Source organism: Entelurus aequoreus, linkage group LG25 (genome assembly GCF_033978785.1).
Source record: "Entelurus aequoreus isolate RoL-2023_Sb linkage group LG25, RoL_Eaeq_v1.1, whole genome shotgun sequence".
Lineage (NCBI taxonomy): Eukaryota > Metazoa > Chordata > Actinopteri > Syngnathiformes > Syngnathidae > Entelurus > Entelurus aequoreus.
Window position 1 is genome coordinate 35,612,135 of NC_084755.1, and position 25,000 is coordinate 35,637,134.

Below are 25,000 nucleotides of genomic sequence, written 5' to 3' on the forward strand. Positions count from 1 at the left end.
CTTTACGTTTTCATCTGCAGAAAAGCGTGCGGAAGTCGGCTGATTTATGCATTAAGAAAGAGAGAGCGAGAGCGCGGCTGCAAACTGTGAAATACAACCCAGAAGTCTCCGGAGTTGCTTTCTGAGGTCTTATTCCGGTTTTAGGGTTTGAGTCACTGCTCAGTTGCTGGGCACGTTGGAAAGAAAACAAAAAAAATGGGTAGCGCTGGTTGTTGAAGTTGCTCTTGTGATGAAGTGATCTATTCTCATGTGTTACAGCGGGGATAGTCAACCAAATTATTTCTGGGGCCACATTTCCAAAAAGCTAGACTTATTCCTTTGTTAGTAGTCATATTTTTGGTAACACTTTAGTATGGAGAACATTAGTCATTATTAAGTACTTATTAATGCCTTATTCTGCATGGCCTTATTATACAACCAGTAAGCCATCAACTAAGAGTCTTCTCTAACCCCAACCCTAACCCTAACCCTAACTCATACCCTAACCCTATGCTAATAAGCAACTAATTAATGGTTCATATGTTCCCCATACTAAAGTGTTACCATATTTTTTTTTATACTACGGAGAACATTTTTGGTAACACATTAGTATGGGGAACATATGCACCATAAATTAGTTGCTTATTAACATGCAAATTAGTAACATATTGGCTCTTAATTAGTCATTATTAAGTACTTAAGTATTTATTAATGCCTTATTCTGCATGGCCTTATTACACAACCAGTAAGCCATCAACTAAGAGTCTTCTCTAACCCTAACCCCAACCCTAACCCTAACTCTTACCCTAACCCTAACCCTATGCTAATAAGCAACTAATTAATGGTTCATATGTTCCCCATACTAAAGTGTCACCATATTTGTTTTATACTACGGAGAACATTTTTGGTAACACTTTAATATAGGGAACATATGCACCATAAATTAGTTGCTTATTAACATGCAGACTAGTAACATATTGGCTCTTAATTAGTCATGATTAAGTACTTAAGTACTTATTAATGCATTATTCTGCATGGCCTTATTATACAACCATAAGCCATCAACTAAGAGTCTTCTCTAACCCCAACCCCAACCCTAACTCTAACCCTAACTCTTACCTTAACCCTAACCCTATGTTAATAAGCAACTAATTAATGGTTCATATGTTCCCCATACTAAAGTGTTACCATATTTTTTTTTATACTACGGAAAACATTTTTGGTAACACTTTAGTATGTGGGACATATGCACCATAAATTAGTTGCTTATTAACATGCAAATTAGTAACATATTGGCTCTTAATTAGTCATGATTAAGTACTTAAGTACTTATTAATGCCTTATTCTGCATGGCCTTATTTTACAACCAGTAAGCCATCAACTAAGAGTCTTTTCTAACCCCAACCCCAACCCTAACCCTAATCCCAACTCTTACCCTAACCCTAACCCTATGCTAATAAGCAACTAATTAATGGTGCATATGTCCCCATACTAAAGTGTTACCATATTTGTTTTATACTACGGAGAACATTTTTGGTAACACTTTAGTAATGGGAACATATGCACCATAAATTAGTTGCGTATTAACATGCAGACTAGTAACATATTGGCTCTTAATTAGTCATGATTAAGTACTTAAGTACTTATTAATGCCTTATTCTGCATGGCCTTATTTTACAACCAGTAAGCCATTAACTAAGAGTCTTCTCAAACTCTAATCCCAACCCCAACCCCAACTCTAACCCTAACCCTGTGCTAATAAGCAACTAATTAATGGTTCATATGTTCCCCATACTAAAATGTCATCATATATTTTTATACTACGGAGAACATTTTTGGTAACACTTTAGTATGGGGGACATATGCACCATAAATTAGTTGCTTATTAACATGCAAATTAGTAACATATTGGCTCTTAATTAGTCATTATTAAGTACTTATGTACTTATTAATGCCTTATTCTGCATTATTAACCCAACCAGTAAGCCATTAACTAAGAGTCTTCTCTAACCCCAACCCTAACCCTAACTCTTACCCTAAACCTAACCCTATGCTAATAAGCAACTAATTAATGGTTCATATGTTCCCCATACTAAAGTGTTACCATTTTTTTGTATATTACGGAGAACATTTGGTTTTGGTCTGTTTGTTTTGTCAGCCCCGCTGTTTTTTAGGGACCTTCTGCAAAATGTTTAGTTCAGTGTTTGTCAACCTTTTAAAGTTAAAGTACAAATTATTGTCACACACACACTAGGTGTGGCGAAATTATTTCTCTGCATTTGACCCATCACCCTTGATCACCCCCTGGGAGGTGAGGTGAGCAGCAGCGGTGGCCACGCCCAGGAATCTTTTTTGGTGATTTAACCCCCCAATTCCAACCCTTGATGCTGAGTGTCAAGCACGGAGGTAATGGGTGCCATTTTTATAGTCTTTGGTATGACTCGGCCGGGGTTTGAACTCACGACCTACCGATTCTGAGCCAAGGCACATTTTTTCCTTGGAAAAAAATCCAGAGACACCAGCAGAAATCATTGAAGAATGAAACTCGGTAGCCGATATTGACAATAAAAAGTCATTCTCGCAATTGTTGGATATCTACGGAGCCCCTAGACTGGGACATGGATCTTGTGCAAGATCTCGCAAAAGTTTGTTTTCCTGTGTCAGTGAACAGGAAGTGAAACAGACACAGCGATGGAGGAGCGGTAGCATGCGGGAGCCTATACCCAACATATGTGCTCTGTTGTGGGACCGTAATACGTTAGTTGCAACCATGGAGGACGATTTGGAGTGGTTCTTAGTGTCTAGAGATGATGGGTAGGCTCCTCCAGCGTTTTGTCTGTTTTACTTCCGGTTCACTGACATAGGGAAAACAGATTTCGCAAAACATTTTTTTCCCTCCATGTCCCTTTAGGGGCTCCGTAGATATCAATTCAAACCATAACCAAGAATGCATCACTATAGCTCTTGTCTAAAAGTAGGTGTACTGTCACCACCTGTCACATCACGCCATGACTTATTTGGAGTTTTTTGGTGTTTTCCTGTGTGTAGTGTTTTAGTTCTTGTCTTGCGCTCCTATTTTGGTAGCTTTTCCTCTTTTGTTGGTATTTTCCTGTAGCAGTTTCATGTCTTCCTCGAACGCTATGCCCCGCGCCTGCTTTGTTTTCACAATCAAGACTATCCGTCTTTGTGGGGACATTGTTGATTGTCGTGTCATGTACGCATGTACTTTGTGGACGCCGTCTGCTCCACGCGCCGTAAGTCTTTGCTGTCATCCAGCATTCGGTTTTTGTTTACTTTGCAGCCATTTCGGTTTTAGCATCATTTTGCATAGCCTTCCCTAAGCTTCAATGCCTTTTCTTAGTGGCACTTAGTGGCCTTTTATTTAATTTTTTGTTTAAGTGTTAGATACCTTTTTTACCTGCACACTGCCTCCCGCATATTGTGATCACGACAAACTATGTTCCCGACATCTATAAAGCAATTAGCTACATGCTGCCATCTACTGATATGGAAGTGTAATACATGGTTATAATAATAGTAATAATAATAATAATATATTTTATTTGTAAAAAGCACTTTATATTGAGTAAACAATCTCAAAGCGCTACAGTGTATTACAAAATTAAAATTAAAATTAAAAAGATAATAAGGAAATAAATACAAATAAAAAACTAGAACAGCCAAATAGCTATAGCTAGTATGCACATATCTAAAAAAAGGCTTTTTTAAAAAGAAGGGCTTTTAAGCCTTTTTTAAAAGCATCCACAGTCTGTGGTGCCCTCAGGTGGTCAGGGAGAGCGTTCCACAGACTGGGAGCGGCTCGGTTACTCTGCCGAGCTCTAGACAGCACAGACACTCAACAACAACACATCATTTGCGGATTATAATTACTGGTTTGCAAAAAATATTTTGAACCCAAATAGGTGAAATTACCTGATCTCCCACGGCACACCAGACTGTGCCGTGGGACAGTGGCTGTAAAACACTGGTTTAGTTTATCACCGTTTTTTTTTAACTGTTTTCACCGGGCCACCAGTTGAATAGACGAAAAAGAGAGGACACTTCTTGTAAAACTAAATAAGTTGAACAAATCATTATTATTGTAAAACATATATTATAATATTGCAGCGTCCCGGAAGAGTTGGTGCTGCAGGGAATTCTGGGAAGTTGGTCCGTCGTGTTTATGTTGCGTCGCGGTGCAAATATGGCCTGGAAATGTGTTTGTCCTTGTTGTTTGCTGCGGTTTCATTGTATTGCGTGCGTTTGTGACAGTGTCGGAGTTGTTTGTACGGCCACAACTTAGTGTGACACATATGGCTGTTGAGCAAGTATGCCTTTGAGTCACTTGTGTGGGTGTGTGTTCTGAATTAATAAGATCATTAAACTTGGCTATGTTCATACAGAGAGTCAGCATTTCTTCACATCTTCAACTTGAAACCATTTTCAAACCGTCCAACGCTAAAACATAATATCACGTATCAGTACATATTATATACTCTATATATAATATGTACATATTACATATATGTTATATTGCTACTATGGTACATGTTTAGTCTGCTTTATACCTGCATATCCTTTCCATCCTTACTTTCCATCCTTTGTAACTGAGCTACTGTGTGGAACAATTTCCCTGGTGGATCAATAAAGTTTGTGTAAGTCTAAATGACGACTGGGGAACTGCACTTTTTTGGGAATGTTGCCCTTCGTTCACAGTCCTGAAGAAGACAAACGTTTTGTTTTTGTTTTTACCTACTCAAAAAAACATGAACAATCATATTACAGTATCTGTAAAGTAGTAGCTCACATTTCATGTTTTGTTTGTACACCGCTAGTCATACAGCGTATGTACTGTAGTTGTAATAACGTATCATGATCAGTATTATAGTGACTCGCTCGATGGACAGTTGTTGCGTTTCGTGTAGCTGGCCGGGGAAATTTTGCCTGGTTTATTTTGAATAAGCACTCCATTTATGTCGAAATAGCTTGTCTCCAAATTCCACATTTATAGCGTAAAAATCACGCAGACCTCACTCTCTCGGCTTCCGTCTTCTCCGACATTTCAGCCTCTCTTCATGTTGGCTTCGAGAAGCAGCTGTTCATCCTCCGTATATTCAGCTTCAAAAAGATAAGGGGGTGAATCATCATTTGTCAAAAAAATTGTTGTCGGTTACCAAGTCTGCCATGATTAGAACACATTCGCGTTTGTTCCCGGAAGTAGGAACACACTTTTGTTGCTGGGAGTCGGAAGTGAGCTGCTTGTGGAAACGGAAATAAGTTCCGGCATTTTCTTAAAACAATTTAATATATTGTGTATTAATGTGTCTGTTACTACATTATATATAGACTTGCAGCATGTATATAAAACGTTGATTGAGGGTTTTTAATTTTTTTTAGAGAACTTTGAAGGCTACAATGCAAACGTTTTTTTATCATCTTTAACCCTTGTGTGGTGTTCGGGTCTGTGGGACCCAATTTAATTTTTTATTAAAAGAAAAATGATACAGTTAATTAATTTTTCAAACTGGGACTCACTGACTTTGGCTCATTTTCTGAGAAGAATATATATCAGAATACATATTTAATGACCACACACCATACACCCCCCCCCTACACATTTCTATTACATATAAGATGTCCGGGTCCACTGGACCCGGGGCTAATAGAAGTGTGGAAATTAATGTTCTGTGTACCACACACACACACACACACACACACACACACACACACACACACACACACACACACACACACACACACACACACACACACACACACACACAGAGCAGGCCTAGACAGGAGGAGGACAGAGTGTAGATACACAGAACATCAGAGGGTCAAATGTGCGAGAAAATGAGAGCAGACAGTGTTGACAAACAATGTTGCAACCTTGTGTGGGAACCGCAGGTGCAGAAACACAAAAGAAGAACCCCTGTGGGATGCAGAAACTGGCAGAGAAATTTTCCGTGCAACGTTCATATTGTTGTTACTCAGCCAGCGTTTGTGGGTCTGATGGACCCGTTGCATTTTATGGCTTTTAATGCCTCACAATCAAACACTTTTATGTTAAAATACTAAACAGATGTTTATTGGGATATGGTAAACATCTGCCAGTTTCTCCACGGGCATTCTTCGTTTGTGTTTCTGCACCTGCGGTTCCCACACAAGGTTGCAACATTGTTTGTCAACACTGTCTGCTCTCATTTTCTCGCACTTTTGACCCTCTGATGTTCTGTGTGCCTACACTCTGTCCTCCTCCTGTCTAGGCCCGGTGTGTGTGTGTGTGTGTGTGTGTGTGTGTGTGTGTGTGTGTGTGTGTGTGTGTGTGTGTGTGTGTGTGTGTGTGTGTGTGTGTGTGTGTGTGTGTGTGTGTGTGTGTGTGTGTGTGTGTGTGTGTGTGTGTGTGTGTGTGTGTGTGTGTGTGTGTGTGTGTGTGTAAAAGTGTTTGATTGTGAGGCATTAAAAGCCACAAAATGCAACTATTTTATTTAAGGACAAAATTGTTCTTCGATTGTAATAAGAAACATATATGATTAATGTACCCTAAGATATTTTGTTAAAATAATGCCATTTTTGTGGTCCCCTGATTAGATTTTTTTTGTTAAAATAATGCCATTTTTTAAAACATTTTAAATAGTGCAATTTTTTGTTAAAATAATGCCATTTTTGTGGTACCCTGATTAGATTTTTTGTTAAAATAATGCCATTTTTTAAAAAAACATTTTAAATAACACATTTTTTGTTCAAATAATGCAATTTTTGTAGTCCCCTGTTTAGATGTTTTGTTAAAATAATGCCATTTTTTAAAAACATTTTAAATAATGCAAATTTTTGTTGAAATAATGCCATTTTTGTGGTCCCCTGATTAGATCTTTTTTTTTAAATAATGCCATTTTTTTCAAACATTTTAAATAATGCATTTTTTGTTAAAATAATGCAATTTTTTAAAACATTTTAAATAATTCAATTTTTTGTTGAAATAATGCCATTTTTGTAGTCCCCTGATTAGATTTTTTGTTAAAATAATGCCATTTTTTAAAAACATTTTAAATAATGCAAATTTTTGTTGAAATAATGCCATTTTTGTGGTCCCCTGATTAGATTTTTGTTTTGTTTTGAATAATGCCATTTTTTAAAACATTTTAAATAATGCATTTTTTGTTACAATAATGCAATTTTTTTGGTCCCCTGATTAGATTTCTTGTTAAGAAAATGCCATTTTTTAAAACATTTTAAATAATGCAATTTTTTGTTGAAATAATGCCATTTTTTAAAAACATTTTAAATAATGCAAATTTTTGTGGTCCCCTGATTAGATCTTTTTTTTTAAATAATGCCATTTTTTTCAAACATTTTAAATAATGCATTTTTTGTTAAAATAATGCAATTTTTTAAAACATTTTAAACAATTCAATTTTTTGTTGAAATAATGCCATTTTTGTAGTCCCCTGATTAGATTTTTTTTTTTAATAATGCCATTTTTTAAAACATTTTAAATAATGCATTTTTTGTTACAATAATGCAATTTTTGTGGTCCCATGATTAGATTTTTTGTTAAAAAAATGCCATTTTTCAAAACATTTTAAATAATGCAATTTTTTGTTGAAATAATGCCATTTTTGTAGTGCCCTGGTTAGATTTTTTGTTAAAATAATGCCATTTTTTAAAAACATTTTAAATAATGCAAATTTTTGTTGAAATAATGCCATTTTTGTGGTCCCCTGATTAGATTTTTTTTTTTTTAATAATGCCATTTTTTAAAAACATTTTAAATAATGCAAATTTTTGTTGAAATAATGCCATTTTTGTGGTCCCCTGATTAGATTTTTTGTTTAAAAAAAATGCCATTTTTTAAAACATTTTAAATAATGCAATTTTTTGTTCAAATAATGCCATTTTTGTAGTGCACTGATTAGACTTTTTGTTAAAATAATGCCATTTTTAAAAAACATTTTAAATAATGCAAATTTTTGTTGAAATAATGCCATTTTTGTGGTACCCTGATTAGATTTTTTATTTTTTTGAATAATGCCATTTTTTAAAACATTTCAAATAATGCCATTTTTGTAGTGCCCTGATTAGACTTTTTGTTAAAATAATGCCATTTTTTAAAAACATTTTAAATAATGCAAATTTTTGTTGAAATAATGTCATTTTTGTGGTCCCCTGATTAGATTTTTTATTTTTTTGAATAATGCAATTTTTTTAAAACATTTTAAATAATGCAAATTTTTGTTGAAATAATGCCATTTTTGTGGTCCCCTGATTAGATTTTTTTTTTTTAATAATGCCATTTTTTAAAACATTTTAAATAATGCATTTTTTGTTAAAATAATGCAATTTTTGTGGTACCCTGATTAGATTTTTTGTTTAAAAAAATGCCATTTTTTAAAACATTTTAAATAATGCAATTTTTGGTTGAAATAATGCCATTTTTGTGGGTCTGTTGGACCCGTTGCATTTTGTGGCTTTTATTGCCTCACATTCAAACACTTGTATGTTAAAATACTGAACAGATGTTTATTGGGATAAGGTAAACATCTGTTCAGTATTTTAACATAAGTGTTTGATTGTGAGGCATTAAAAGCCACAAAATGCAAGGGGTCCATCAGACCCACAAACGCTGGCTGAGTAACAACAATATGAACAACACACAAGGGAAAAGACATGCACGTTCTTGTCTCTCATAACGATTGTAAACGATAGGCAAAATTCAAAAAAAATTTGAATTTCCCTTTCAAAGGGTTGCCTTGAGGAACGCCTCTGCTATGCAAATCCCAAGTTTTGACCCCAGTGTTGTATGTTTGCGAGTAAAGCTAAAAGTCGTCGGGGGAGATTGGTTTACTCACGTTTGCATTGCTCAGCCACACTGAACCTCACTCTAATCCGGGTCACTGCACCAATGTAACCCAGCTGGCCTCCCCCCCCCCCCCCCGCCTTTATCCCGTTCCGCACGGGGACGCAAACTCTGGTAGTCCGCATGAGAGGCGAGCGTGTTGCGCACCGAGCCAAAAGCCCTGACTGGGGAGTGGAGTTTGCCAACGTATGCATGGTCAAGCCACACCGGCTGGCCTCAGTTACACGACTCCTTCTCTACAACAGGAGCACTCTAGTGTTTTCAGGAAATTGATGCAAACATGCAAGGCGGGCGGTCAGCAACCCTCGGCTCTAGAGCCGCATAGCGCCGCCCTAGTGGCTCCCTGGACCTCTTTCAGAGATGTGTGAAAAAACAACAAACATGACACACCCCTTCCTACATGTTAGAAATCTCACTGTTTACATTAAACATGCTTCACTGATGAGAGTATTTGGCAAGCACCGTTTTGCCCTACAAATTTCAGCGACCCTTGAACTCATCGTAGTTTGTTTACATGTACAACTTTCTCTGATGACAGTCCTCTTTTGTCTCATTTTGTCCACCAAACGTTTGCATGACTGCAAATTAATCGATGCCAACATGCTATTTAGGCTAGAGGAATGTACATATTGTCATGATCCGTGGTCTGGATCATGTTTTTGTTATTTTCTGTTAGTTTTAAGACTCCGATAGTTCCTGTTTTTGTACATCCTTGTTTTTTTTAGTTTCCATGGCGACTGATTAGTTTCACCTGCCTCATATGGTCGGGACACGCACCTGCTCTAATCAAGAGACTATTATTTAAGCCCGTTTTTGCCACTTAATCGTCCTGGCGTCATTGCTCGTTTCATGCCACAGTTGCATGCTCTTTTCATGCCACAGTTTCATGTTTGTTTCTTGCTATGCCATAGCTTATGCTAGTTGTTTACTTTAACTCCATGTGCGATCAGCCTTGTTTTCCGTTTTTTTGTACCTTTTTGAGAGAAGAGAGTTTGTTTACATGTACAACTTTCTCTGATGCCACTCCTCCTTTGTCTCACTTTGTCCACCAAACGTTTTATGCTGTGCGTGAATGCACAAAGGTGCGCTTTGTTGGTGTTATCGACTTGTGTGGAGTGCTAATCAGGCATATTTGGTCAGTGCATGACTGCAAATTAATCGATGCCGACATGCTATTTAGGCTAGCTTTATGTACATATTGTCATGATCTGTGGTCTGGATCATGTTTTTGTTATTTTCTGTTAGTTTTAAGACTCCGTATAGTTCCTGTTTTTGTACATCCTTGTTTGTTTTAGTATCCATGGTGACTGATTAGTTTCACCTGCCTCATATGGTCGGGACACGCACCTGCTCTAATCAAGAGACTATTATTTAAGCCCGTCTTTGCCAGTTAGTCGTCCTGGCGTCATTGCTCGTTTCATGCCACAGTTCCATGCTCTTTTCATGCCACAGTTTCATGTTTGTTTCTTGCTATGCCATAGCTTATGCTAGTTGTTTACTTAACTCCATGTGCGATCAGCCTTGTTTTCCGTTTTTTGTACCTTTTTGAGAGAAGAGTTTGTTTACATGTACAACTTTCTCTGATGACAGTCCTCCTTTGTCTCATTTTGTCCACCAAACGTTTTATGCTGTGCGTGAATGCACAAAGGTGCGCTTTGTTGGTGTTATCGACTTGTGTGGAGTGCTAATCAGGCATATTTGGTCAGTGCATGACTGCAAATTAATCGATGCCAACATGCTATTTAGGCTAGAGGAATGTACATATTGTCATGATCTGTGGTCTGGATCATGTTTTTGTTATTTTCTGTTAGTTTCTGTTTTTGTACATCTTTGTTTTTTTTAGTTTCCATGGCGACTGATTAGTTTCACCTGCCTCGTGTGGTCGGGACACGCACCTGCTCTAATCAAGAGACTATTATTTAAGCCCGTCTTTGCCACTTAGTCGTCCTGGCGTCATTGCTCGTTTCATGCCACAGTTGCATGCTCTTTTCATGCCACAGTTTCATGTTTGTTTCTTGCTATGCCATAGCTTATGCTAGTTGTTTACTTTAACTCCAAGTGCGATCTGCCTTGTTTTTCGTTTTTTGTACCTTTTTGAGAGAAGATAATTCAATATGTTCTTACCTTCACGCCTTGTCCGGAATAGTCCGATTGCTTCCCGGGAGAACAAACCTCGCAGTAAGCTGCGAAAAACCCCACGTTATGACACATATTGCATCATTATGCCTCAATTGTAGGTATATTTATTTCTACTTTATCTATGTTTCTGTTTTATCTAGTGTGTGTCATGATTCATTTCTATTTTAATTTTTTATTATATATTCTTACTTTCTATTTTTATTTTGAATACTTTGTAGCCCTTTGAGATTTTAACAAATGTAAAGTGCGTAACAAATGCAATTCATTATTATTATTATTATTATTATATTTGAGCTCATTTAATATCCTTTACTTATGTCCTCTGTGTGTTTAATTTATATTTGCATGTCTCGTGACACATTGTCTGTCTGTAATATTGGCTGCGTTTCTGATAGTTGTTTCTGCGCCATGCTGTTCCAGACCACAGCAAACGTTACCCAGCTTGCAAAGATTGTAATGAATCCATTAGAACAGAGGTGTCCAAAGTGCGGCCCGGGGGCCATTTGCGGCCCGCAGCTAATCGTTTACCGGCCCCCCACACATTCTGCAAAAATTGCAAAATTGATAGTATTGCAAAAATTAAAAAAAAACATTTTAAAAAAGTGGAATGAGGTGAAATCTAATGAGAAAAAGTTGCAATGTTGACACAAAGCTGCCATGCACGCTGTTTTTGCTTTCTTTAGTCTTTGTTTATTTTTTATTTTTTTGCCATTGCTGGAGAAAAAAAAGACAAACAATCTATGTTACTATGAATTATTACTTAAAAAGTTTCACTTTAAAATGTTTTATGTGGAAAAAATATTGCATATATTGTGTGGTTGCCATATAAAAACGTCAACGTTTTATTTGACAAAAGAGCATAAAACAAACAAAATAATAGTTCAAACGTAAAATCGACAGATATATCTGAAGTTGATCTCGTAATTTAAGTATGAAAAGTTAAAAAAAAAACTAATAAAAATGTATCACTTTATGAGTGGGGGACCTTTTGGATACCAAATATATTTTATTTAACTTTTCACGGTGATTACTCAAAAATATTAAAGAATTAAAATCAATGGTGTCCTGCATTATTGATCTTTTAGGGCTCTAATTACTAAATACTGCATATTTCAGTTTTACTATAAAAAACAAAGTTGTCTTTGACAGAAAAGGCAGAAAACCGGTTGTTTTTTTTTACTTGATATCAACCTGAAGTTGATATAGAGATATACTGTAAAAAATAATAATAATAATTTGACTTATTTTTAACATTTTAATGACTGAGACCCTTGACCCTTTATTGGTTCCCAGGAGCCCTAAAGGTTAAAAAAAAATTTTTTTTAATTTTGTTATGGTTTGAAAATGAAAAATATCAAAATGGCCCCCGTATGCTTAAATTTTTCCGTGTGTGGCCCTCAGTGGAAAAAGTTTGGACACCCCTCCATTAGAAGAAGACAGCCTGCCGTTTCCTTAAACTTGGACATGCACATCTACACCAGTAATTTCCAGAAGTTATCTTATCCTGTGAGAAGCCTCCATTTGACTAATTATTTCCAATGTTGCAAAATTGTGTAGAATAGAAATTTAAATACATTTCTGTCATCAAAGATTAGCTTCAGCCTTTGATAGTAAGCTCAGTGTTTCCCACACATTCATTTATTTGTGGCGGCCCGCCGCGAAAGAATTACGTCCGCCACAAATAGATTTTTTTTTTAATTTTTTTTTTTTTTTTTTGTCCTTTCCAGCTTCTCAGGCAAATCATATAGTTGATGTAGATGCCCATATAGGCTGTTAAGATTTACTTTACAAAAGAGAATGCCTCTGTTTCACTTTATGTTGCTGGTAAATAATATGGTTGTAGTAGTAGGCTAAAATTAAATTATTTAGTATGCACTAATTAAAGGGGCAGAGTTTTAAGAGACATTTTAGCTTTTATATTTTTATAAGATATATTTTTTGTAAGAACCACAATTAATAAATATATTTCAGTGAATAACTTATTGTTCAAATCTGTATATATATATGTACATAAAGTGTTGTAATTATATTGTAAAATGGATGGATGGATGGACATTTAAAACAAAACTGTTATTATTAATTAGTAAGTATACATTTTTTGAGCCTTTTTAGAGAAAATCATATCATTGTAGTAAATTATGCAAATTACTCGATGATGTCATGGTGACCACGCCCATAGCCACGCCCTCACTGCCACAGGTATCTTGGCAGTTTATGGGAAACACTGGTAAGCTAATATAGACACTTACACCATGTGTTACTACCTTCATTATAACTCTTATATAAGGCTTTTAAGATTTTTTCTTCATATTTTTGGTCCATAATGGCTCTTTCAACATTTTGGTTTGCCGACCCCTGATGTAGGGAGAGGAGGTGTCGTTCCTAGGCGGGATTTGGCCCCCGGGTCACCAGTTAATTGGCCGTGCATTAGCGTAGCGTCATGGCTGAGTCATGGGTCCATCCAAGCCAAGGTACACCCTAGTGAGCCAATCACTGGGCAAATATGAGCAAGCAAGCATGTACGCTAATAGGCTATGTCCACATGAACCCGGACATTTTTGGAAAGACATTTTTCAATGCGTCATGCCCTTTTGCCTACACTCAAACATAACTTTTTTTTATCCTTAAACATTAAGCTTTTGGGAAAAAACCTCCGGCCAGGGTGAAGTTTTTCATAAACTCTGGTTTCTCGGCAACAACAAAACACAAGTAATTAAGACATCTAAGTCGTTTCCTGAGCTAAGTGGGTGCGACGCTGCAAAAAGTCAGTGTTCAAAAACAAGAAAAAAAAAATACGAAAATGAGGGGTACTTTATTTGAACTAAGCAAAATTATCTGCCAATAGAACAAGAAAATTCGGCTTGTCAAGACTTTCTAAAACAAGTAAAATTAGCTAACCTCAATGAACCCAAAAATACCTTAAAATAAGAATATTCTCACTAATAACAAGTGCACTTTTCTTGGTAGAAGAAAAATGAGACCTTTTTGCTCAACATGTTGAAAAATATTCTTAAATGAAGTAAATGCTAGTGCCTTTATCTTGACATAATGATATGCGCTCGGCATCATGATTTTTTTTATCATGTTTGAAGTAAATAATAATATTTTAAAAAAGTAGTTTTATACTTGTGAGTGTTGATGACACAGCTTTGCAACACTTGATATTCTAGTTTCAAGCATGTTTTACTCAATATAGGTCAGGCGTGTCCAAAGTGCGGCCCGGGGGCCATTTGCGGCCCGCAGGTAATTTTTTAACGGCCCCACGGCACATTCTAAAAATACAATGAAAAATAAATAAAAAACATAAAAAGTGGTATAAAAGAGCAAACAGGTGAAATGTAACAAGAAAATGTTGCATTATTTAGTCTAATAACACAAAGCTGCCATGCAGGCTGTTTCTTTATTTAAAAATTAATAATGAATCAAAATGAATGTCATTATGAATTATTGACCTATTTAAGGCTCCATTTACTTCACATTAAATATTCCACTTTAAGATATTTTGGGGGGGAAAATGTTGCATATTTTTTGGTTGCCATTTAAAAAACAAAGTTTTTTTTAAAGAAGGGCCTAAAACGAACAAACAAAAAACAAAAACTTATAATTGACGGATAGATCTGGGGCCGTACTTATCAAGCTTCTTAGAATTACTCCTAAGAAGTCTGCTAAGAGTTGACTTAAGAGTAAATAAATTCTTCGCTGAAAGCTGCACTTAAAAGTTAGTTATCAAGCGTCTTACTCACACTTTCAGCGAAGTGTAGGACTGAATCTTAAGTGTCACACTCAGAGCTGAATTACGACGTTACTATGTGGCGTGAACGGAATTTTAGGTGACGTCATTTCTGTGTCCATAGAAATGACCAATCACGGAAGGGAACCCGTTGTCTAAGAATAAAGAAATATCTTGGAAATATTTAAGTGGACAATGGGAGTGTATATTTTGACAATAAACTACAAAATAATACAAAACAAACTAGTCCCCGCCGGCACTCACGCTACCGCTCCCTCTCTTCTCTCGCCCACACACTCACTGACGTCACTCACCTCACGGCCACACACATACGCTACTGTCATAACATTTTCTTTCCAATTCATTAATTAGGCAACTCATTTGAAACTGGTGTGGGTGGCTCTATATATACTAGCCCACTGCAGACACATGCAGAAATCAACAAGGAATCGAAAAGTATTAAATCTGTGACAAAAATAATATCCGCTCTGTCTAAACGATACCGTTTGATCAGCTGCTCGTCATCAAAAAAAAACCCAACATTGTTCCGTTCCCTGAACGTTCGCGCACGTCTCTCTCGCCTCAGTGCCATCCCCTGCTGGCAACTCCTAACCACTTAAGACACCTCTGAAGGTCTCTTAAATATCGTGGAGAGTAGGAGTGATTCTTAGACTTAAGAACGTTGATAAAAAGCTTTTATTCTTAAGTTTGAGAGTAGGACTAAATTTCGCAAATTCTCAGGACTTAAGTGTAAAATGGCACTCTAAGAAGCTTGATAAGTACGGCCCCTGAAGTTGATCTTGAGACTATTATGGTAAAAGTTAAAAAAAATGTTGGATTTATTTTTTTAAACTTTACTGAGCAGGACCCTTTTGGATCCCCAATAATTTTAGTGGGACTTTTTTTTTTTTTTAAGTGTCATTGCTCAAAAAAATAATGAATTAAAATCAATGTTGTTATGAGTTATTGACCTTTTTAAGACTCCAATTATTATATAATCTCAAATATTCCACTTAAAAATTTTATTAGGGGAAAATATTGCATATTTTTATAAATACAAATAATTTTGTATTTATTTTATACATACAAAATAAATACATAAATTTGTATGTATTTATTTTTAAATACAAACAAATAAATGTATGTATTTACAAAATACATACATTTCTGTATGTATTTTGTAAATACATACAAAATACATACATTTTGTATGTATTTTGGCATATATACAAAATGTATGTATGCCATTTTTCCTTGACAAAAATGGCATACAACTTAAATCTTTAAAAGCGTTACATTGACAGATAGACCTAATGTTGATCTAGATATTTAAACCTTGAATAATAATAATAATAATAATAATAATACTAAATAATGACACATTTGTAATATTTTTTTTGACCAAAACCTTTTGGTCACTCAAGTCTGAATGGAGGCCTAAATGTATCTTTTTTATATATATATTGTATTGGTTTTTAAAATAGAAAAATATCCAAATGGCCCCCGTTTGCCTTGATTTTTTTAGTGTGCGGCCCTCAGTGGAAAAAGTTTGGACACCCCTGATATAGGTCATCAAATCTCAGCAACAAGCTGTAATATCTTACTGAGATCATTTAGGACCAAAACCCTTAAAACAAGTAAAACACTCTAACATAAAATCCTCTACGTGAGAAGAATTATCTTATCAGACAGAAAATAAGCAAATATCACCCTTATTTGAGATATTTCATCTTACTTAGATTTCAGTTTTTGCAGTGTAGGGTTGTACGGTATACCGGTATTAGTATAGTACCGCGAAACTAATTAATCATATTCGGTACCATACCGCCTCTGAAAAGTACCGGTCCACCGCGCCCCCCGTCGTCGTCACGTCGTGTCGTTGCTGGTTTACGAGCAGAGGAGCACGTTCGGCAGCGCACAATCACGGAGTACTTACAAGCAGACGCGGTGTGTAGACAGAAAAGGGAGAACGGACGCATTTTGGCTTAAAAAGTAAAGATGAAGGTGAAGTTATAACACTGAAACGCCCTCTGGAAGAGGTGCTTTAAGACATGGCTAGCTAGCTAGCGACAAACGCTAGCTACTTCTAAATCACTAATCCTCGCCTCCAAGGCGACAAATAAAGTAAGGAATAGCTAAACACGCTTCACTACACACCGTAGCTCACCGGCTTCAAAATGTAAACAAACGCCATTGGTGGATCTACACCTAATGTAATGATACCAAGTACAGGAGCTTATCTAGTCAATAGGACTATGATTACGTCAATATTTTTTGTAAGATTTGTTGTTAAAATAAAGCCAATAATGCCATTTTTTGTGGTCCCCTTTATTTAGAAAAGTATCGAAATAATTTGGACACCAGTACCAACCAAAATGCGCATTAAAGTCGGTGAATGATTTATATGCAAAGTGACTTTATTTATTTATTTATTTTATTATTATTATTTTAACTCCTTTGGTGTGGATGTCGATTTTTTTCAACATCAGAGTGGGGGAAATGTAAAATATATATTTAAAAAAATACGTTAGGTCAGGAAAAAACACAGAGGCTATTTCATCCCTACAAGTTTCTCTGCTCTTCAGGGGATAAAGGCAGGGGGAAACCTGCGAAACAGGCTTGTCGGGATTAAATAGCCTCTGTTTTTTACCTGACCTAACGTATAGCGCTATATATACCCCGGCATTGAGCACTGTATAACGGATAAACCACAGAAACCTCGACTATTTAAAAAAAATCCATTGTCATATCGACCTGGCTTAATACAGTGTTTTTGTTCAGGCAGCGGCTTTTTGCAATGTGTGGTAGGAACTATCGGAAGCCACAATCCATTTAGAATAAACCCCTTGTTTATGTCATTCCGATCCGATGCCAAGTAAAAGTCAGCTTGGTATCTGCGATGCCGATCTAATACAGATACTCTGTGCCAATTAACTTGAGTATAAGTTGTGTCTTTTCCAAAAATAACTAAAAAAAAAAAACAACAGTAAAAATGTAAGAAAAAAAGAGCAACAAATTTGAAAAAGCTGAATTGTTTAAACCAGTGTTTTTCAACATTTTTTGAGCTTTGCGTTGAAAAAATCCGCAGGCACACCACCAGCAGGAATCCTTTAAAAGCGAAACTCAGTTGACAGTAAAAAAGTCGTTGTCGCAATTGTTGGATATGACTTGAAAGCATAACCAAGCATGCATCACTATAGCTCTTGTCTCAAAGTAGGTGTACTGTCACCACCTGTCACATCACGCCCTGACTTATTTTGAGTTTTTTTGCTGTTTTCCTGTGTGTAGTGTTTGTTATTTTCTTGCTCTCTTATTTTGGTGGCTTTTTCTCTAGTTTTTGATATTTTCCTGTAGCAGTTTCATGTCTTCCTTTCAGAGATATTTCTACTTTGTTTTAGCAATCAAGACTATTTCAGTTGTTTTTAATCCTTCTTTGTGGGGACATTGTTGATTGTCATGTCATGTTCGGATGTACACTACCGTTCAAAAGTTTGGGGTCACCCAAACAATTTTGTGGAATAGCCCTTCATTTCTAAGAACAAGAATAGACTGTCGAGTTTCAGATGAAAGTTCTCTTTTTCTGGCCATTTTGAGCGTTTCATTGACCCCACAAATGTGATGCTCCAGAAACTCAATCTGCTCAAAGGAAGGTCCGTTTTGTAGCTTCTGTAACGAGCTAAACTGTTTTCGGATGTGTGAACATGATTGCACAAGGGTTTTCTAATCATCAATTAGCCTTCTGAGCCAATCAGCAAACACATTGTACCATTAGAACACTGGAGTGATAGTTGCTGGAAATGGGCCTCTATACACCTATGTAGATATTGCACCAAAAACCAGACATTTGCAGCTAGAATAGTCATTTACCACATTAGCAATGTATAGAGTGTATTTCTTTAAAGTTAAGACTAGTTTAAAGTTACCTTCATTGTAAAGTACAGTGCTTTTCCTTCAAAAATAAGGACATTTCAATGTGACCCCAAACTTTTGAACGGTAGTGTACATTGTGGACGCCGTCTTTTCTCCGCAGTAAGTCTTTGCTGTCATCCAGCATTCTCTTTTTGTTTACTTTGTAGCCAGTTCAGTTTTAGTTCCGTTCTGCATAGCCTTCCCTAAGCTTCAATGCCTTTTCTTAGGGGCACTCACCTTTTGTTTGATTTTTGGTTTAAGCATTAGACACCTTTTTACCTGCACCCTGCCTCCCGCTGTTTCCGACATCTACAAAGCAATTAGCTACCGGCTGCCACCTACTGATATGGAAGAGTATTACACGGTTACTCTGCCGAGCTCTAGACAGCACCGACACTCAACAACAACACATAAATTGCAGACTATAATTACTGCTTTGCAAAAAATATTTTGAACCCAAATAGGTGAAATTAGATCATCTCCCACGGCACACCCGACTGTATCAACTAGTGGTTGAAAAACACTGGCTTAATATACACTCGGCCCAACATACATGATCTTGGAATGCGAGAGTAAGCCGGAATACCGGAAGAAAACCATGGAGAGAACATGAAACACAAGATTTGAAACATGATCTACTGACTTGGAGGCTGACATGTGTGTTTGTATCCGTAAGTTAACACTGATTAGGATTGTTTTGTGGCTTCCAGTGAGAATAGATGACCGATAATACATCCTGATCTTAGAATGAAAGAATAAAAACAAACAAAACATGAGTGCATTTATACATTAAAGTTGTTTTAGGGAGACATCGTTTCTTATGCTTAGTCAGAAATCCTATTGTATTCACGTGTGTGTGTGTGTGTGTGTGTGTGTCTGTGTGTGTGTGTGTGTGTGTGTGTGTGTGTGTGTGTGTGTGTGTGTGTGTGTGTGTGTGTGTGTGTGTGTGTGTGTGTGTGTGTGTGTGTGTGTGTGTGTGTGTGTGTGTGTGTGTGTGTGTGTGTGTGTGTGTGTGTGGGTCGGTGGGCGGGTTGTGTGTGCAGCTCTCTGCCACGTAAAGCATATTTCAGCCCCGCAAAATGTGGTTCTTATTACACAGCAGAGCCTTCAGCCAAAACCCGCCATCTGCATCCCTCTTTTCACCCTCCTTCACTGCACAATATAGTAGAACTGTAAGTGCGGGTTAACACGTCTCGTTCAGTTTCAGTTTATTTGGAACGTGCACGCGATGCAATGTAGCGCGTCGCACGTTTCCAGTTGTTTCATGGCAGCGTGTCCGAAAAGGAGTAGGAAGAAGCAGAGCTTATTTAATCCTACCCCTTTTCATACCGTAGCAATTTTATCCAATTTCCTTGTTCTCTGTAAGTGAAGTGAAGTGAATTATATTTATATAGCGCTTTTCTCTAGTGACTCAAAGCGCTTTTACATAGTGAAAACCCAATATCTAAGTTACATTTAAACCAGTGTGGGTGGCACTGGGAGCAGGTGGGTAAATAATAATAATAGGAGGACTTTGACTTGGATAGCAGACGCGCTATCCGACGCTAGCCGCCGACCGCATCTATGATCGGGTGAAGTCCTTCGTCGCTCCGTCGATCGCTGGAACGCAGGTGAGCACGGGTGTTGATTAGCAGATGAGAGCTGGCGTAGGTGGATAGCTAATGTTTTTAGCATAGCTCTGTGAGGTCCCGCTGCTAAGTTAGCTTCAATGGCGTCGTTAGCAACAGCATTGTTAAGCTTCGCCAGGCTGGAAAGCATTAACCGTGTATTTACATGTCCATGGTTTAATAGTATTGTTGATTTTCTGTCTATCCTTCCAGTCAGGGGCTTATTTCTTTTGTTTCTATCAGCAGTTAAACCCGATGCTATCACGTTAGCTCCGTAGCTAACGTGCTTCGCCGATGTATTGTCGTGGAGATAAAAGTCACTGTGAATGTCCATTTCGCGTTCTCGACTCTCATTTTCAAGAGGATATAGTATCCGAGGTGGTTTAAAATACAAATCCGTGATCCACAATAGAAAAAGGAGAGAGTGTGGAATCCAATGAGTCAGCTTGTACCTAAGTTACGGTCAGAGCGAAAAAAGATGCGTCCTGCACTGCATTCTAGTCCTTCACTCTCATGTTCCTCATCCACGAATCTTTCATCCTGGCTCAAATTAACGGGGTAATCGTCGCTTTCTCGGTCCGAATCTCTCTCCCTGCTGGTGTAAACAATAGGAAAATGTGAGCAGTCCTTCCTCCGGTGACGTCACGCTACTTCCGGTACAGGCAAGGCTTTTTTTTATCAGAGACCAAAAGTTGCGAACTTTATCGTTGTTGTTCTATACCAGGGGTCACCAACCTTTTTGAAACCAAGGGCTACTTCTTGGGTACTGATTAATGCGAAGGGCTACCAGTTAGATACACACTTAAATAAATTGCCAGAAGTAGCCAATTTGCTCAATTTACCCCTAACTCTGTTATTATTAATAACTAATGATATTTATCTTTGTGGAAACACTGATCATCTTAATGATTTCTCACACTAAATATATATAGAAACAGATAAATATCAATATGCAACACTTTATTTTTATATTTTCTCTAAGTGCACATTTTTCAAATTGAACATTTTCAAATGATCACTTCTAAGACAGTCTTGTGAAATCACAATATCCCATTTTAACTAGCTAGCCACTAACATTTTTTAACAAATCATGAATTACTTTGCACCATGTTTGTACAAATAATAACTCATGTAAAATACAAAAGTAAACTCTCAAATTTTTAAATCATGTCACACTTTGAACTAGACACCAAATCTGTTATCTGTTTCTTTGTCAGTTAGTGAGAAGCCTGGCATTGCATGCTGTTAACTAGTGTGTTGTACTCTGGTGTGTAACTTGACACTGCAACTCTGAGTGAGTCTTGCAGATGTGTATCAGTGAGGCGTGTTCTGTGTTTGTTCTTGATGAAGTTCATGTCAGAAAAGGCTGATTCAGAAAGATAAGATTTTTCCTCATTGTTTGCGGAATCTTCTTAATCTTTTGGACATATTTTCACAGCAATCTGGCCTTAAGCTTAATTATGATAAATGTAAAATGTTAAGGATCGGAAATCTAAAGGGAACGTCCTTTCGAATGGAATGCAAAGTGCCTGTTTTGTGGACAGATGGACCAGTTAACATACTTGGTGTTGTTGTCCCAGAAAATCTGGAAGATCTAGGCTCAGTAAATTATGATAATCGACTAAGAAAGTTGGACAAAATTATGCAATTATGGAAAGGGAAATCCCTAACTTTGTATGGTAGAATGTCTATTGCCAACTCGTTAAATATTCCTCAATTTATTTATTTGTTTTTGTCATTACCAGCTCCATCACAAAACTTTTTTAAGATTTATGAGCGGAGGGTCTTCGATTTTGTCTGGAACGGCAAACCAGAAAAGATTAAAAGAAAGGTTTTTTACAAAGAATATGAATATGGGGGCCTGAAACTTCTCAACCTTGAAACTATGTGTCTGTCTTTAAAAGCATCAATTGTTCCAAAGATGTATTTAAACATTGAGTGGTACACAAATGTGGTTTCTGTTATTTTAGGAGAGTTCATTGACAATCATGATTTAGTCAATTTAATTATAGTACTCGATAAAATGTTTATTTTTAAGGCCAAAAACAGATATTCACTTAGTATTACTTTCTTTAAAACATTTATTCAGTATTTTCTAACTTTAGAAAGTTACATGGTTGAAAACGATAATGATGCCAAAAAACATTAAAAAAAAGATGAGAAGTCCTCAAAGGCTTATTTTGAAAGTATAATTATGTTTATAGATTATATGATATCTGTTGTTGTGTTCCCTAATTTGAGTGACCTGGACATAATCTGGACTGTACATAAATGCTTATTTTGAAAATGTAATTTTGTTTATAAATTATATGCAATCTGTTGTGTTCCCTAATTTTTTTCTGTGTACATGAATGAAGGTGTGTGTTGCTGAGTCCGACTTGGACATTATCTGGACTGGGCCTGGTTTAAAAAACCCCTTTAAACAAATCTAATTTCATTGACAACCTGGTCTGTTGAAGATAAGGCCCTTTAAAAAAAAAAAAAAAAAAAAAAGATAAATAAATAAAAAACATTTTCTTGGATAAAAAAGAAAGTAAAACAATATAAAAATAATTACATAAAAAATAGTAATTAATGAAAATGTTAGTGGACCAGCAGCCTATACAATCATGTGTGCTTCAGGGACTGTGTCCCTTGCAGATGTGTTGTCTATGTTGTGGGAACCAGAATATTGGTAGCAGAAAGAAATAACCCCTTTTGTGTGAGTGGGTGTGGATGAGTGTGCATGGGGGAGGTTGTTTGGGTTGATGCACTGATTGAAAGTGTATCTTGTGTTTTTTCTATGTAGATTTAATTTTTTTTTTAAATAATTTTAAAAAAAAGTATTTTATTTTATTTATTTTTATTTATTTTTATTTTTTTTAGAACAGGCCCGCGGGCGACTCATCTGGTCCTTACGGGCGACCTGGTACCCGCGGGCACCGCGTTGGTGACCCCTGTTCTATACTAAATCCTTTCAGCAAAAATATGGCAATATCGCGAAATGATCAAGTATGACACATAGAATGGATCTGCTATCCCCGTTTGAATTAAAAAAAATTCATTTCAGTAGGCCTTTAAACTGAAACATGTTGGTGCTTTGTTTGATTTAATTGGTTAATCCGTTCCATCATTTAATTCCACATACTGATATACTAAAGGTTTTACGTGTTGTGTGAGCATGTATATAATTTAGTTTTGCATGTCTCATGACACATTATCTGTATGTAATGTTGGTTGCATTTCGGATAGTTGTTTGTGTGCCATGTTGTTCCAGACCACAGCAAACATTACCTAGCTTGCCAAAGATTGTAATAAATCTATTAGAAGAAGACAGCCTGCCGTTTCCTTTAACCTGGACACACACATCTATACCTTTGGCCATTAAAAGCCAGTAATTTCCAGGAGTTATCTCACCTTCTGAGTAGCCTCTGATTTACTAATGGTTTCTAATGTGTAGAATAAATATTACTGTGGAGGTCTTGCTTCTCAGGGTTCTCTGGACCACCAATGACGGACATGACAGCCGTGTTCATCTTTGCGAACAATGATTTATTTTTCAACAAGTTGTGCTTTTCAGCCATGTTCAAGTTTCTCTCGCTCGTTCTCCACCATCAAACAACCTCCTCTCCTTCCCGACTGCTGCCTTTAACAGAGCGACAGGTGATCAGACAAACACTCACAGCTGTGCCATCTACGCACCTGTCACTGATCTCGAAGACGATCCTGACACACCCCGCTTCGCCGCAGGTCCGCAGGCCACGCCGCACCACAATTACATTTCAACATTTCTGTCAACGAAGATTTGCTTCAGCCTGCGACACAAAGTCATTTTGATAGTAGGCTATTATAGCTAAATTAGACACTTACGTCATGTGCTGCCTTCATTATAAAACTTATATATAAGGCTTTTCATTTTTTGCGTCTCCAGACAGATTTTTTATTTTAACGTTTTGGGTTGCCGACCACTGGTATAGTCCAAGCAAATTTAAAAAATTTAAATAGCGCGGTCGTCACCACTTTTGCACTATTTTATCAATTGCACACGTTTTAGTACATCACCCACAACACGCACTTTTATAGTTTTTTTCCCCTCTCCCTAGCACTTGTTATTTGGATCCTAGTAGAACAGACCCTGTGTGTTAACAGTTCTAATCCGTCCATTTAAAACGGGAGGTTCCCCTCCTCTTGTCAAAGAGTGGTATAGTGGGACTCTTTGGCCAGGGGCGGCTGGGTAATGGGCCCCACCGCTCCAGCCGGTGAATGATGTGACAGGCTAATGGCATGTTTGCACCAAAAGGAGCAGCTCATTTGCATTCTCCATAGCATAGCTTGGGAACGGTGAAGCCTGAGCTGTCGAGTATTTCTATGTGGGTGTGTAGGTGACCTGATGGTGGATACAGAGCCATTGTACACTCTATAAATAGGAGTTTCACGACATGGCATCACAGTAGCTGCTTAGTTTGAACTTTCTTTATTGTTAAGTTTCATCCCCACCTTACTACTACCAGACATCTGGTGTCCAAATTTGGTAAGATATGGATTGCTTGTTGTAGGACCTTAAGTACCTATTTGGGTTAAAAATATTTTTTGCAAACCAGTATTTATAGTCTGCAAATGATGTGTTGTTGTTGAGTGTCGGTGCTGTCTAGAGCTCGGCAGAGTAACCGTGTAATACTCTTCCATATCAGTAGGTGGCAGCCGGTAGCTAATTGCTTTGTAAATGTAGTGTGCAGGTAAAAAGGTGTCTAATGCTTTAACCAAAAATAGACAAAAGGTGAGTGCCCCTAAGAAAAGGCA

The 25,000-nt window shown here is 36.9% G+C and overlaps 1 protein-coding gene across 20 annotated transcripts in view; it reads left to right on the plus strand.

Annotated features, from left to right (window-relative positions):
* The window catches only part of rbfox1 (RNA binding fox-1 homolog 1), a 783,527-nt gene that overhangs the window by 597,014 nt on the left and 161,513 nt on the right, over positions 1-25,000 (plus strand). The gene's annotated exons all lie outside the window — the stretch shown is intronic.